Source organism: Danio rerio, chromosome 9 (genome assembly GCF_052040795.2).
Source record: "Danio rerio strain M-AB ecotype USA chromosome 9, GRCz13ab, whole genome shotgun sequence".
Taxonomy (NCBI): domain Eukaryota; kingdom Metazoa; phylum Chordata; class Actinopteri; order Cypriniformes; family Danionidae; genus Danio; species Danio rerio.
Window position 1 is genome coordinate 16,978,534 of NC_141029.1, and position 14,314 is coordinate 16,992,847.

Genomic DNA, 14,314 nt, shown 5'->3' on the forward strand with positions numbered 1-14,314 from the left:
TGAAAATGAGCTTATCTCAGCCAGCAGAGAGGTCAAATCACAGTAATGCAAACTCAGTCAGAGACATAGATTTTCACTTGCAACTTGCTTTAACATGTTTAACAGTGCATGAAATGTTGTCTAAAACAAAAAAGAATGATGCATTTTATGGCTGGATCTGGTTTTATCACATTCTGAATTGGACGTTGAAAATGAGCTTATCTCAGCCAGCAGAGAGTTCAAATCACAGTAATGCAAACTCAGTCAGAGACATAGATTTTCACTTGCAACTTGCTTTAACATGTTTAACAGTGCATGAAATGTTGTCTAAAACAAAAAAGAATGATGCATTTTATGGCTGGATCTGGTTTTATTACATTCTGAATTGGACGTTGAAAATGAGCTTATCTCAGCCAGCAGAGAGGTCAAATCACAGTAATGCAAACTCAGTCAGAGACATAGATTTTCACTTGCAACTTGCTTTAACTTGTTTAACAGTGCATGAAATGTTGTCTAAAACAAAAAAGAATGATGCATTTTATAGCTGGATCAGGTTTTATTACATTCTGAATTGGACGTTGAAAATGAGCTTATCTCAGCCAGCAGAGAGGTCAAATCACAGTAATGCAAACTCAGTCAGAGACATAGATTTTCATTTGCAACTTGCTTTAACATGTTTAACAGTGCATGAAATGTTGTCTAAAACAAAAAAGAATGATGCATTTTATGGCTGGATCTGGTTTTATTACATTCTGAATTGGACGTTGAAAATGAGCTTATCTCAGCCAGCAGAGAGGTCAAATCACAGTAATGCAAACTCAGTCAGAGACATAGATTTTCACTTGCAACTTGCTTTAACATGTTTAACAGTGCATGAAATGTTGTCTAAAACAAAAAAGAATGATGCATTTTATAGCTGGATCAGGTTTTATTACATTCTGAATTGGACGTTGAAAATGAGCTTATCTCAGCCAGCAGAGAGGTCAAATCACAGTAATGCAAACTCAGTCAGAGACATAGATTTTCACTTGCAACTTGCTTTAACATGTTTAACAGTGCATGAAATGTTGTCTAAAACAAAAAAGAATGATGCATTTTATAGCTGGATCAGGTTTTATTACATTCTGAATTGGACGTTGAAAATGAGCTTATCTCAGCCAGCAGAGAGGTCAAATCACAGTAATGCAAACTCAGTCAGAGACATAGATTTTCACTTGCAACTTGCTTTAACATGTTTAACAGTGCATGAAATGTTGTCTAAAACAAAAAAGAATGATGCATTTTATAGCTGGATCAGGTTTTATTACATTCTGAATTGGACGTTGAAAATGAGCTTATCTCAGCCAGCAGAGAGGTCAAATCACAGTAATGCAAACTCAGTCAGAGACATAGATTTTCATTTGCAACTTGCTTTAACATGTTTAACAGTGCATGAAATGTTGTCTAAAACAAAAAAGAATGATGCATTTTATAGCTGGATCAGGTTTTATTACATTCTGAATTGGACGTTGAAAATGAGCTTATCTCAGCCAGCAGAGAGGTCAAATCACAGTAATGCAAACTCAGTCAGAGACATAGATTTTCATTTGCAACTTGCTTTAACATGTTTAACAGTGCATGAAATGTTGTCTAAAACAAAAAAGAATGATGCATTTTATGGCTGGATCTGGTTTTATTACATTCTGAATTGGACGTTGAAAATGAGCTTATCTCAGCCAGCAGAGAGGTCAAATCACAGTAATGCAAACTCAGTCAGAGACATAGATTTTCACTTGCAACTTGCTTTAACATGTTTAACAGTGCATGAAATGTTGTCTAAAACAAAAAAGAATGATGCATTTTATGGCTGGATCTGGTTTTATCACATTCTGAATTGGACGTTGAAAATGAGCTTATCTCAGCCAGCAGAGAGTTCAAATCACAGTAATGCAAACTCAGTCAGAGACATAGATTTTCACTTGCAACTTGCTTTAACATGTTTAACAGTGCATGAAATGTTGTCTAAAACAAAAAAGAATGATGCATTTTATGGCTGGATCTGGTTTTATTACATTCTGAATTGGACGTTGAAAATGAGCTTATCTCAGCCAGCAGAGAGGTCAAATCACAGTAATGCAAACTCAGTCAGAGACATAGATTTTCACTTGCAACTTGCTTTAACATGTTTAACAGTGCATGAAATGTTGTCTAAAACAAAAAAGAGTGATGCATTTTATGGCTGGATCTGGTTTTATTACATTCTGAATTGGACGTTGAAAATGAGCTTATCTCAGCCAGCAGAGAGGTCAAATCACAGTAATGCAAACTCAGTCAGAGACATAGATTTTCACTTGCAACTTGCTTTAACATGTTTAACAGTGCATGAAATGTTGTCTAAAACAAAAAAGAATGATGCATTTTATAGCTGGATCAGGTTTTATTACATTCTGAATTGGACGTTGAAAATGAGCTTATCTCAGCCAGCAGAGAGGTCAAATCACAGTAATGCAAACTCAGTCAGAGACATAGATTTTCACTTGCAACTTGCTTTAACATGTTTAACAGTGCATGAAATGTTGTCTAAAACAAAAAAGAATGATGCATTTTATAGCTGGATCAGGTTTTATTACATTCTGAATTGGACGTTGAAAATGAGCTTATCTCAGCCAGCAGAGAGGTCAAATCACAGTAATGCAAACTCAGTCAGAGACATAGATTTTCATTTGCAACTTGCTTTAACATGTTTAACAGTGCATGAAATGTTGTCTAAAACAAAAAAGAATGATGCATTTTATAGCTGGATCAGGTTTTATTACATTCTGAATTGGACGTTGAAAATGAGCTTATCTCAGCCAGCAGAGAGGTCAAATCACAGTAATGCAAACTCAGTCAGAGACATAGATTTTCATTTGCAACTTGCTTTAACATGTTTAACAGTGCATGAAATGTTGTCTAAAACAAAAAAGAATGATGCATTTTATGGCTGGATCTGGTTTTATTACATTCTGAATTGGACGTTGAAAATGAGCTTATCTCAGCCAGCAGAGAGGTCAAATCACAGTAATGCAAACTCAGTCAGAGACATAGATTTTCACTTGCAACTTGCTTTAACATGTTTAACAGTGCATGAAATGTTGTCTAAAACATAAAAGAATGATGCATTTTATAGCTGGATCAGGTTTTATTACATTCTGAATTGGACGTTGAAAATGAGCTTATCTCAGCCAGCAGAGAGGTCAAATCACAGTAATGCAAACTCAGTCAGAGACATAGATTTTCACTTGCAACTTGCTTTAACATGTTTAACAGTGCATGAAATGTTGTCTAAAACAAAAAAGAATGATGCATTTTATGGCTGGATCTGGTTTTATTACATTCTGAATTGGACGTTGAAAATGAGCTTATCTCAGCCAGCAGAGAGGTCAAATCACAGTAATGCAAACTCAGTCAGAGACATAGATTTTCACTTGCAACTTGCTTTAACATGTTTAACAGTGCATGAAATGTTGTCTAAAACAAAAAAGAATGATGCATTTTATAGCTGGATCAGGTTTTATTACATTCTGAATTGGACGTTGAAAATGAGCTTATCTCAGCCAGCAGAGAGGTCAAATCACAGTAATGCAAACTCAGTCAGAGACATAGATTTTCACTTGCAACTTGCTTTAACATGTTTAACAGTGCATGAAATGTTGTCTAAAACAAAAAAGAATGATGTATTTTATGGCTGGATCAGGTTTTATTACATTCTGAATTGGACGTTGAAAATGAGCTTATCTCAGCCAGCAGAGAGGTCAAATCACAGTAATGCAAACTCAGTCAGAGACATAGATTTTCACTTGCAACTTGCTTTAACATGTTTAACAGTGCATGAAATGTTGTCTAAAACAAAAAAGAATGATGCATTTTATGGCTGGATCTGGTTTTATTACATTCTGAATTGGACGTTGAAAATGAGCTTATCTCAGCCAGCAGAGAGGTCAAATCACAGTAATGCAAACTCAGTCAGAGACATAGATTTTCACTTGCAACTTGCTTTAACATGTTTAACAGTGTATGAAATGTTGTCTAAAACAAAAAAGAATGATGCATTTTATAGCTGGATCAGGTTTTATTACATTCTGAATTGGACGTTGAAAATGAGCTTATCTCAGCCAGCAGAGAGGTCAAATCACAGTAATGCAAACTCAGTCAGAGACATAGATTTTCACTTGCAACTTGCTTTAACATGTTTAACAGTGCATGAAATGTTGTCTAAAACAAAAAAGAATGATGCATTTTATAGCTGGATCAAGTTTTATTACATTCTGAATTGGACGTTGAAAATGAGCTTATCTCAGCCAGCAGAGAGGTCAAATCACAGTAATGCAAACTCAGTCAGAGACATAGATTTTCACTTGCAACTTGCTTTAACATGTTTAACAGTGCATGAAATGTTGTCTAAAACAAAAAAGAATGATGCATTTTATGGCTGGATCTGGTTTTATTACATTCTGAATTGGACGTTGAAAATGAGCTTATCTCAGCCAGCAGAGAGGTCAAATCACAGTAATGCAAACTCAGTCAGAGACATAGATTTTCACTTGCAACTTGCTTTAACATGTTTAACAGTGCATGAAATGTTGTCTAAAACAAAAAAGAATGATGCATTTTATGGCTGGATCTGGTTTTATCACATTCTGAATTGGACGTTGAAAATGAGCTTATCTCAGCCAGCAGAGAGTTCAAATCACAGTAATGCAAACTCAGTCAGAGACATAGATTTTCACTTGCAACTTGCTTTAACATGTTTAACAGTGCATGAAATGTTGTCTAAAACAAAAAAGAATGATGCATTTTATGGCTGGATCTGGTTTTATTACATTCTGAATTGGACGTTGAAAATGAGCTTATCTCAGCCAGCAGAGAGGTCAAATCACAGTAATGCAAACTCAGTCAGAGACATAGATTTTCACTTGCAACTTGCTTTAACATGTTTAACAGTGCATGAAATGTTGTCTAAAACAAAAAAGAATGATGCATTTTATGGCTGGATCTGGTTTTATTACATTCTGAATTGGACGTTGAAAATGAGCTTATCTCAGCCAGCAGAAAGGTCAAATCACAGTAATGCAAACTCAGTCAGAGACATAGATTTTCACTTGCAACTTGCTTTAACATGTTTAACAGTGCATGAAATGTTGTCTAAAACAAAAAAGAATGATGCATTTTATAGCTGGATCAGGTTTTATTACATTCTGAATTGGACGTTGAAAATGAGCTTATCTCAGCCAGCAGAGAGGTCAAATCACAGTAATGCAAACTCAGTCAGAGACATAGATTTTCACTTGCAACTTGCTTTAACATGTTTAACAGTGCATGAAATGTTGTCTAAAACAAAAAAGAATGATGCATTTTATGGCTGGATCTGGTTTTATCACATTCTGAATTGGACGTTGAAAATGAGCTTATCTCAGCCAGCAGAGAGTTCAAATCACAGTAATGCAAACTCAGTCAGAGACATAGATTTTCACTTGCAACTTGCTTTAACATGTTTAACAGTGCATGAAATGTTGTCTAAAACAAAAAAGAATGATGCATTTTATGGCTGGATCTGGTTTTATTACATTCTGAATTGGACGTTGAAAATGAGCTTATCTCAGCCAGCAGAGAGGTCAAATCACAGTAATGCAAACTCAGTCAGAGACATAGATTTTCACTTGCAACTTGCTTTAACATGTTTAACAGTGCATGAAATGTTGTCTAAAACAAAAAAGAATGATGCATTTTATAGCTGGATCAGGTTTTATTACATTCTGAATTGGACGTTGAAAATGAGCTTATCTCAGCCAGCAGAGAGGTCAAATCACAGTAATGCAAACTCAGTCAGAGACATAGATTTTCACTTGCAACTTGCTTTAACATGTTTAACAGTGCATGAAATGTTGTCTAAAACAAAAAAGAATGATGCATTTTATGGCTGGATCTGATTTTATCACATTCTGAATTGGACGTTGAAAATGAGCTTATCTCAGCCAGCAGAGAGTTCAAATCACAGTAATGCAAACTCAGTCAGAGACATAGATTTTCACTTGCAACTTGCTTTAACATGTTTAACAGTGCATGAAATGTTGTCTAAAACAAAAAAGAGTGATGCATTTTATGGCTGGATCTGGTTTTATTACATTCTGAATTGGACGTTGAAAATGAGCTTATCTCAGCCAGCAGAGAGGTCAAATCACAGTAATGCAAACTCAGTCAGAGACATAGATTTTCACTTGCAACTTGCTTTAACATGTTTAACAGTGCATGAAATGTTGTCTAAAACAAAAAAGAATGATGCATTTTATAGCTGGATCAGGTTTTATTACATTCTGAATTGGACGTTGAAAATGAGCTTATCTCAGCCAGCAGAGAGGTCAAATCACAGTAATGCAAACTCAGTCAGAGACATAGATTTTCACTTGCAACTTGCTTTAACATGTTTAACAGTGCATGAAATGTTGTCTAAAACAAAAAAGAATGATGCATTTTATGGCTGGATCTGGTTTTATTACATTCTGAATTGGACGTTGAAAATGAGCTTATCTCAGCCAGCAGAAAGGTCAAATCACAGTAATGCAAACTCAGTCAGAGACATAGATTTTCACTTGCAACTTGCTTTAACATGTTTAACAGTGCATGAAATGTTGTCTAAAACAAAAAAGAATGATGCATTTTATAGCTAGATCAGGTTTTATTACATTCTGAATTGGACGATGAAAATGAGCTTATCTCAGCCAGCAGAGAGGTCAAATCACAGTAATGCAAACTCAGTCAGAGACATAGATTTTCACTTGCAACTTGCTTTAACATGTTTAACAGTGCATGAAATGTTGTCTAAAACAAAAAAGAATGATGCATTTTATGGCTGGATCTGGTTTTATCACATTCTGAATTGGACGTTGAAAATGAGCTTATCTCAGCCAGCAGAGAGTTCAAATCACAGTAATGCAAACTCAGTCAGAGACATAGATTTTCACTTGCAACTTGCTTTAACATGTTTAACAGTGCATGAAATGTTGTCTAAAACAAAAAAGAATGATGCATTTTATGGCTGGATCTGGTTTTATTACATTCTGAATTGGACGTTGAAAATGAGCTTATCTCAGCCAGCAGAGAGGTCAAATCACAGTAATGCAAACTCAGTCAGAGACATAGATTTTCACTTGCAACTTGCTTTAACTTGTTTAACAGTGCATGAAATGTTGTCTAAAACAAAAAAGAATGATGCATTTTATAGCTGGATCAGGTTTTATTACATTCTGAATTGGACGTTGAAAATGAGCTTATCTCAGCCAGCAGAGAGGTCAAATCACAGTAATGCAAACTCAGTCAGAGACATAGATTTTCATTTGCAACTTGCTTTAACATGTTTAACAGTGCATGAAATGTTGTCTAAAACAAAAAAGAATGATGCATTTTATGGCTGGATCTGGTTTTATTACATTCTGAATTGGACGTTGAAAATGAGCTTATCTCAGCCAGCAGAGAGGTCAAATCACAGTAATGCAAACTCAGTCAGAGACATAGATTTTCACTTGCAACTTGCTTTAACATGTTTAACAGTGCATGAAATGTTGTCTAAAACAAAAAAGAATGATGCATTTTATAGCTGGATCAGGTTTTATTACATTCTGAATTGGACGTTGAAAATGAGCTTATCTCAGCCAGTAGAGAGGTCAAATCACAGTAATGCAAACTCAGTCAGAGACATAGATTTTCACTTGCAACTTGCTTTAACATGTTTAACAGTGCATGAAATGTTGTCTAAAACAAAAAAGAATGATGCATTTTATGGCTGGATCTGGTTTTATTACATTCTGAATTGGACATTGAAAATGAGCTTATCTCAGCCAGCAGAGAGGTCAAATCACAGTAATGCAAACTCAGTCAGAGACATAGATTTTCACTTGCAACTTGCTTTAACATGTTTAACAGTGCATGAAATGTTGTCTAAAAAAAAAAAGAATGATGCATTTTATAGCTGGATCAGGTTTTATTACATTCTGAATTGGACGTTGAAAATGAGCTTATCTCAGCCAGCAGAGAGGTCAAATCACAGTAATGCAAACTCAGTCAGAGACATAGATTTTCACTTGCAACTTGCTTTAACATGTTTAACAGTGCATGAAATGTTGTCTAAAACAAAAAAGAATGATGCATTTTATGGCTGGATCTGGTTTTATTACATTCTGAATTGGACGTTGAAAATGAGCTTATCTCAGCCAGCAGAGAGGTCAAATCACAGTAATGCAAACTCAGTCAGAGACATAGATTTTCACTTGCAACTTGCTTTAACATGTTTAACAGTGCATGAAATGTTGTCTAAAACAAAAAAGAGTGATGCATTTTATGGCTGGATCTGGTTTTATTACATTCTGAATTGGACGTTGAAAATGAGCTTATCTCAGCCAGCAGAGAGGTCAAATCACAGTAATGCAAACTCAGTCAGAGACATAGATTTTCACTTGCAACTTGCTTTAACATGTTTAACAGTGCATGAAATGTTGTCTAAAACAAAAAAGAATGATGCATTTTATGGCTGGATCTGGTTTTATCACATTCTGAATTGGACGTTGAAAATGAGCTTATCTCAGCCAGCAGAGAGTTCAAATCACAGTAATGCAAACTCAGTCAGAGACATAGATTTTCACTTGCAACTTGCTTTAACATGTTTAACAGTGCATGAAATGTTGTCTAAAACAAAAAAGAATGATGCATTTTATGGCTGGATCTGGTTTTATTACATTCTGAATTGGACGTTGAAAATGAGCTTATCTCAGCCAGCAGAGAGGTCAAATCACAGTAATGCAAACTCAGTCAGAGACATAGATTTTCACTTGCAACTTGCTTTAACATGTTTAACAGTGCATGAAATGTTGTCTAAAACAAAAAAGAGTGATGCATTTTATGGCTGGATCTGGTTTTATTACATTCTGAATTGGACGTTGAAAATGAGCTTATCTCAGCCAGCAGAGAGGTCAAATCACAGTAATGCAAACTCAGTCAGAGACATAGATTTTCACTTGCAACTTGCTTTAACATGTTTAACAGTGCATGAAATGTTGTCTAAAACAAAAAAGAATGATGCATTTTATAGCTGGATCAGGTTTTATTACATTCTGAATTGGACGTTGAAAATGAGCTTATCTCAGCCAGCAGAGAGGTCAAATCACAGTAATGCAAACTCAGTCAGAGACATAGATTTTCACTTGCAACTTGCTTTAACATGTTTAACAGTGCATGAAATGTTGTCTAAAACAAAAAAGAATGATGCATTTTATAGCTGGATCAGGTTTTATTACATTCTGAATTGGACGTTGAAAATGAGCTTATCTCAGCCAGCAGAGAGGTCAAATCACAGTAATGCAAACTCAGTCAGAGACATAGATTTTCATTTGCAACTTGCTTTAACATGTTTAACAGTGCATGAAATGTTGTCTAAAACAAAAAAGAATGATGCATTTTATAGCTGGATCAGGTTTTATTACATTCTGAATTGGACGTTGAAAATGAGCTTATCTCAGCCAGCAGAGAGGTCAAATCACAGTAATGCAAACTCAGTCAGAGACATAGATTTTCATTTGCAACTTGCTTTAACATGTTTAACAGTGCATGAAATGTTGTCTAAAACAAAAAAGAATGATGCATTTTATGGCTGGATCTGGTTTTATTACATTCTGAATTGGACGTTGAAAATGAGCTTATCTCAGCCAGCAGAGAGGTCAAATCACAGTAATGCAAACTCAGTCAGAGACATAGATTTTCACTTGCAACTTGCTTTAACATGTTTAACAGTGCATGAAATGTTGTCTAAAACATAAAAGAATGATGCATTTTATAGCTGGATCAGGTTTTATTACATTCTGAATTGGACGTTGAAAATGAGCTTATCTCAGCCAGCAGAGAGGTCAAATCACAGTAATGCAAACTCAGTCAGAGACATAGATTTTCACTTGCAACTTGCTTTAACATGTTTAACAGTGCATGAAATGTTGTCTAAAACAAAAAAGAATGATGCATTTTATGGCTGGATCTGGTTTTATTACATTCTGAATTGGACGTTGAAAATGAGCTTATCTCAGCCAGCAGAGAGGTCAAATCACAGTAATGCAAACTCAGTCAGAGACATAGATTTTCACTTGCAACTTGCTTTAACATGTTTAACAGTGCATGAAATGTTGTCTAAAACAAAAAAGAATTATGCATTTTATAGCTGGATCAGGTTTTATTACATTCTGAATTGGACGTTGAAAATGAGCTTATCTCAGCCAGCAGAGAGGTCAAATCACAGTAATGCAAACTCAGTCAGAGACATAGATTTTCACTTGCAACTTGCTTTAACATGTTTAACAGTGCATGAAATGTTGTCTAAAACAAAAAAGAATGATGCATTTTATAGCTGGATCAGGTTTTATTACATTCTGAATTGGACGTTGAAAATGAGCTTATCTCAGCCAGCAGAGAGGTCAAATCACAGTAATGCAAACTCAGTCAGAGACATAGATTTTCACTTGCAACTTGCTTTAACATGTTTAACAGTGCATGAAATGTTGTCTAAAACAAAAAAGAATGATGCATTTTATGGCTGGATCAGGTTTTATTACATTCTGTATTGGACGTTGAAAATGAGCTTATCTCAGCCAGCAGAGAGGTCAAATCACAGTAATGCAAACTCAGTCAGAGACATAGATTTTCACTTGCAACTTGCTTTAACATGTTTAACAGTGCATGAAATGTTGTCTAAAACAAAAAAGAATGATGCATTTTATAGCTGGATCTGGTTTTATTACATTCTGAATTGGACGTTGAAAATGAGCTTATCTCAGCCAGCAGAGAGGTCAAATCACAGTAATGCAAACTCAGTCAGAGACATAGATTTTCACTTGCAACTTGCTTTAACATGTTTAACAGTGCATGAAATGTTGTCTAAAACAAAAAAGAATGATGCATTTTATGGCTGGATCTGGTTTTATTACATTCTGTATTGGACGTTGAAAATGAGCTTATCTCAGCCAGCAGAGAGGTCAAATCACAGTAATGCAAACTCAGTCAGAGACATAGATTTTCACTTGCAACTTGCTTTAACATGTTTAACAGTGCATGAAATGTTGTCTAAAACAAAAAAGAATGATGCATTTTATGGCTGGATCTGGTTTTATTACATTCTGAATTGGACGTTGAAAATGAGCTTATCTCAGCCAGCAGAGAGGTCAAATCACAGTAATGCAAACTCAGTCAGAGACATAGATTTTCACTTGCAACTTGCTTTAACATGTTTAACAGTGCATGAAATGTTGTCTAAAACAAAAAAGAATGATGCATTTTATGGCTGGATCTGGTTTTATTACATTCTGAATTGGACGTTGAAAATGAGCTTATCTCAGCCAGCAGAGAGGTCAAATCACAGTAATGCAAACTCAGTCAGAGACATAGGTTTTCACTTGCAACTTGCTTAAACATGTTTAACAGTGCATGAAATGTTGTCTAAAACAAAAAAGAATGATGCATTTTATAGCTGGATCAAGTTTTATTACATTCTGAATTGGACGTTGAAAATGAGCTTATCTCAGCCAGCAGAGAGGTCAAATAACAGTAATGCAAACTCAGTCAGAGACATAGATTTTCACTTGCAACTTGCTTTAACATGTTTAACAGTGCATGAAATGTTGTCTAAAACAAAAAAGAATGATGCATTTTATAGCTGGATCAGGTTTTATTACATTCTGAATTGGACGTTGAAAATGAGCTTATCTCAGCCAGCAGAGAGGTCAAATCACAGTAATGCAAACTCAGTCAGAGACATAGATTTTCACTTGCAACTTGCTTTAACATGTTTAACAGTGCATGAAATGTTGTCTAAAACAAAAAAGAATGATGCATTTTATGGCTGGATCTGGTTTTATCACATTCTGAATTGGACGTTGAAAATGAGCTTATCTCAGCCAGCAGAGAGTTCAAATCACAGTAATGCAAACTCAGTCAGAGACATAGATTTTCACTTGCAACTTGCTTTAACATGTTTAACAGTGCATGAAATGTTGTCTAAAACAAAAAAGAATGATGCATTTTATGGCTGGATCTGGTTTTATTACATTCTGAATTGGACGTTGAAAATGAGCTTATCTCAGCCAGCAGAGAGGTCAAATCACAGTAATGCAAACTCAGTCAGAGACATAGATTTTCACTTGCAACTTGCTTTAACATGTTTAACAGTGCATGAAATGTTGTCTAAAACAAAAAAGAATGATGCATTTTATAGCTGGATCAGGTTTTATTACATTCTGAATTGGACGTTGAAAATGAGCTTATCTCAGCCAGCAGAGAGGTCAAATCACAGTAATGCAAACTCAGTCAGAGACATAGATTTTCACTTGCAACTTGCTTTAACATGTTTAACAGTGCATGAAATGTTGTCTAAAACAAAAAAGAATGATGCATTTTATGGCTGGATCAGGTTTTATTACATTCTGAATTGGACGTTGAAAATGAGCTTATCTCAGCCAGCAGAGAGGTCAAATCACAGTAATGCAAACTCAGTCAGAGACATAGATTTTCACTTGCAACTTGCTTTAACATGTTTAACAGTGCATGAAATGTTGTCTAAAACAAAAAAGAATGATGCATTTTATGGCTGGATCTGGTTTTATCACATTCTGAATTGGACGTTGAAAATGAGCTTATCTCAGCCAGCAGAGAGTTCAAATCACAGTAATGCAAACTCAGTCAGAGACATAGATTTTCACTTGCAACTTGCTTTAACATGTTTAACAGTGCATGAAATGTTGTCTAAAACAAAAAAGAATGATGCATTTTATGGCTGGATCTGGTTTTATCACATTCTGAATTGGACGTTGAAAATGAGCTTATCTCAGCCAGCAGAGAGTTCAAATCACAGTAATGCAAACTCAGTCAGAGACATAGATTTTCACTTGCAACTTGCTTTAACATGTTTAACAGTGCATGAAATGTTGTCTAAAACAAAAAAGAATGATGCATTTTATGGCTGGATCTGGTTTTATTACATTCTGAATTGGACGTTGAAAATGAGCTTATCTCAGCCAGCAGAGAGGTCAAATCACAGTAATGCAAACTCAGTCAGAGACATAGATTTTCACTTGCAACTTGCTTTAACATGTTTAACAGTGCATGAAATGTTGTCTAAAACAAAAAAGAGTGATGCATTTTATGGCTGGATCTGGTTTTATTACATTCTGAATTGGACGTTGAAAATGAGCTTATCTCAGCCAGCAGAGAGGTCAAATCACAGTAATGCAAACTCAGTCAGAGACATAGATTTTCACTTGCAACTTGCTTTAACATGTTTAACAGTGCATGAAATGTTGTCTAAAACAAAAAAGAATGATGCATTTTATAGCTGGATCAGGTTTTATTACATTCTGAATTGGACGTTGAAAATGAGCTTATCTCAGCCAGCAGAGAGGTCAAATCACAGTAATGCAAACTCAGTCAGAGACATAGATTTTCACTTGCAACTTGCTTTAACATGTTTAACAGTGCATGAAATGTTGTCTAAAACAAAAAAGAATGATGCATTTTATAGCTGGATCAGGTTTTATTACATTCTGAATTGGACGTTGAAAATGAGCTTATCTCAGCCAGCAGAGAGGTCAAATCACAGTAATGCAAACTCAGTCAGAGACATAGATTTTCATTTGCAACTTGCTTTAACATGTTTAACAGTGCATGAAATGTTGTCTAAAACAAAAAAGAATGATGCATTTTATAGCTGGATCAGGTTTTATTACATTCTGAATTGGACGTTGAAAATGAGCTTATCTCAGCCAGCAGAGAGGTCAAATCACAGTAATGCAAACTCAGTCAGAGACATAGATTTTCATTTGCAACTTGCTTTAACATGTTTAACAGTGCATGAAATGTTGTCTAAAACAAAAAAGAATGATGCATTTTATGGCTGGATCTGGTTTTATTACATTCTGAATTGGACGTTGAAAATGAGCTTATCTCAGCCAGCAGAGAGGTCAAATCACAGTAATGCAAATTCAGTCAGAGACATAGATTTTCACTTGCAACTTGCTTTAACATGTTTAACAGTGCATGAAATGTTGTCTAAAACATAAAAGAATGATGCATTTTATAGCTGGATCAGGTTTTATTACATTCTGAATTGGACGTTGAAAATGAGCTTATCTCAGCCAGCAGAGAGGTCAAATCACAGTAATGCAAACTCAGTCAGAGACATAGATTTTCACTTGCAACTTGCTTTAACATGTTTAACAGTGCATGAAATGTTGTCTAAAACAAAAAAGAATGATGCATTTTATGGCTGGATCTGGTTTTATTACATTCTGAA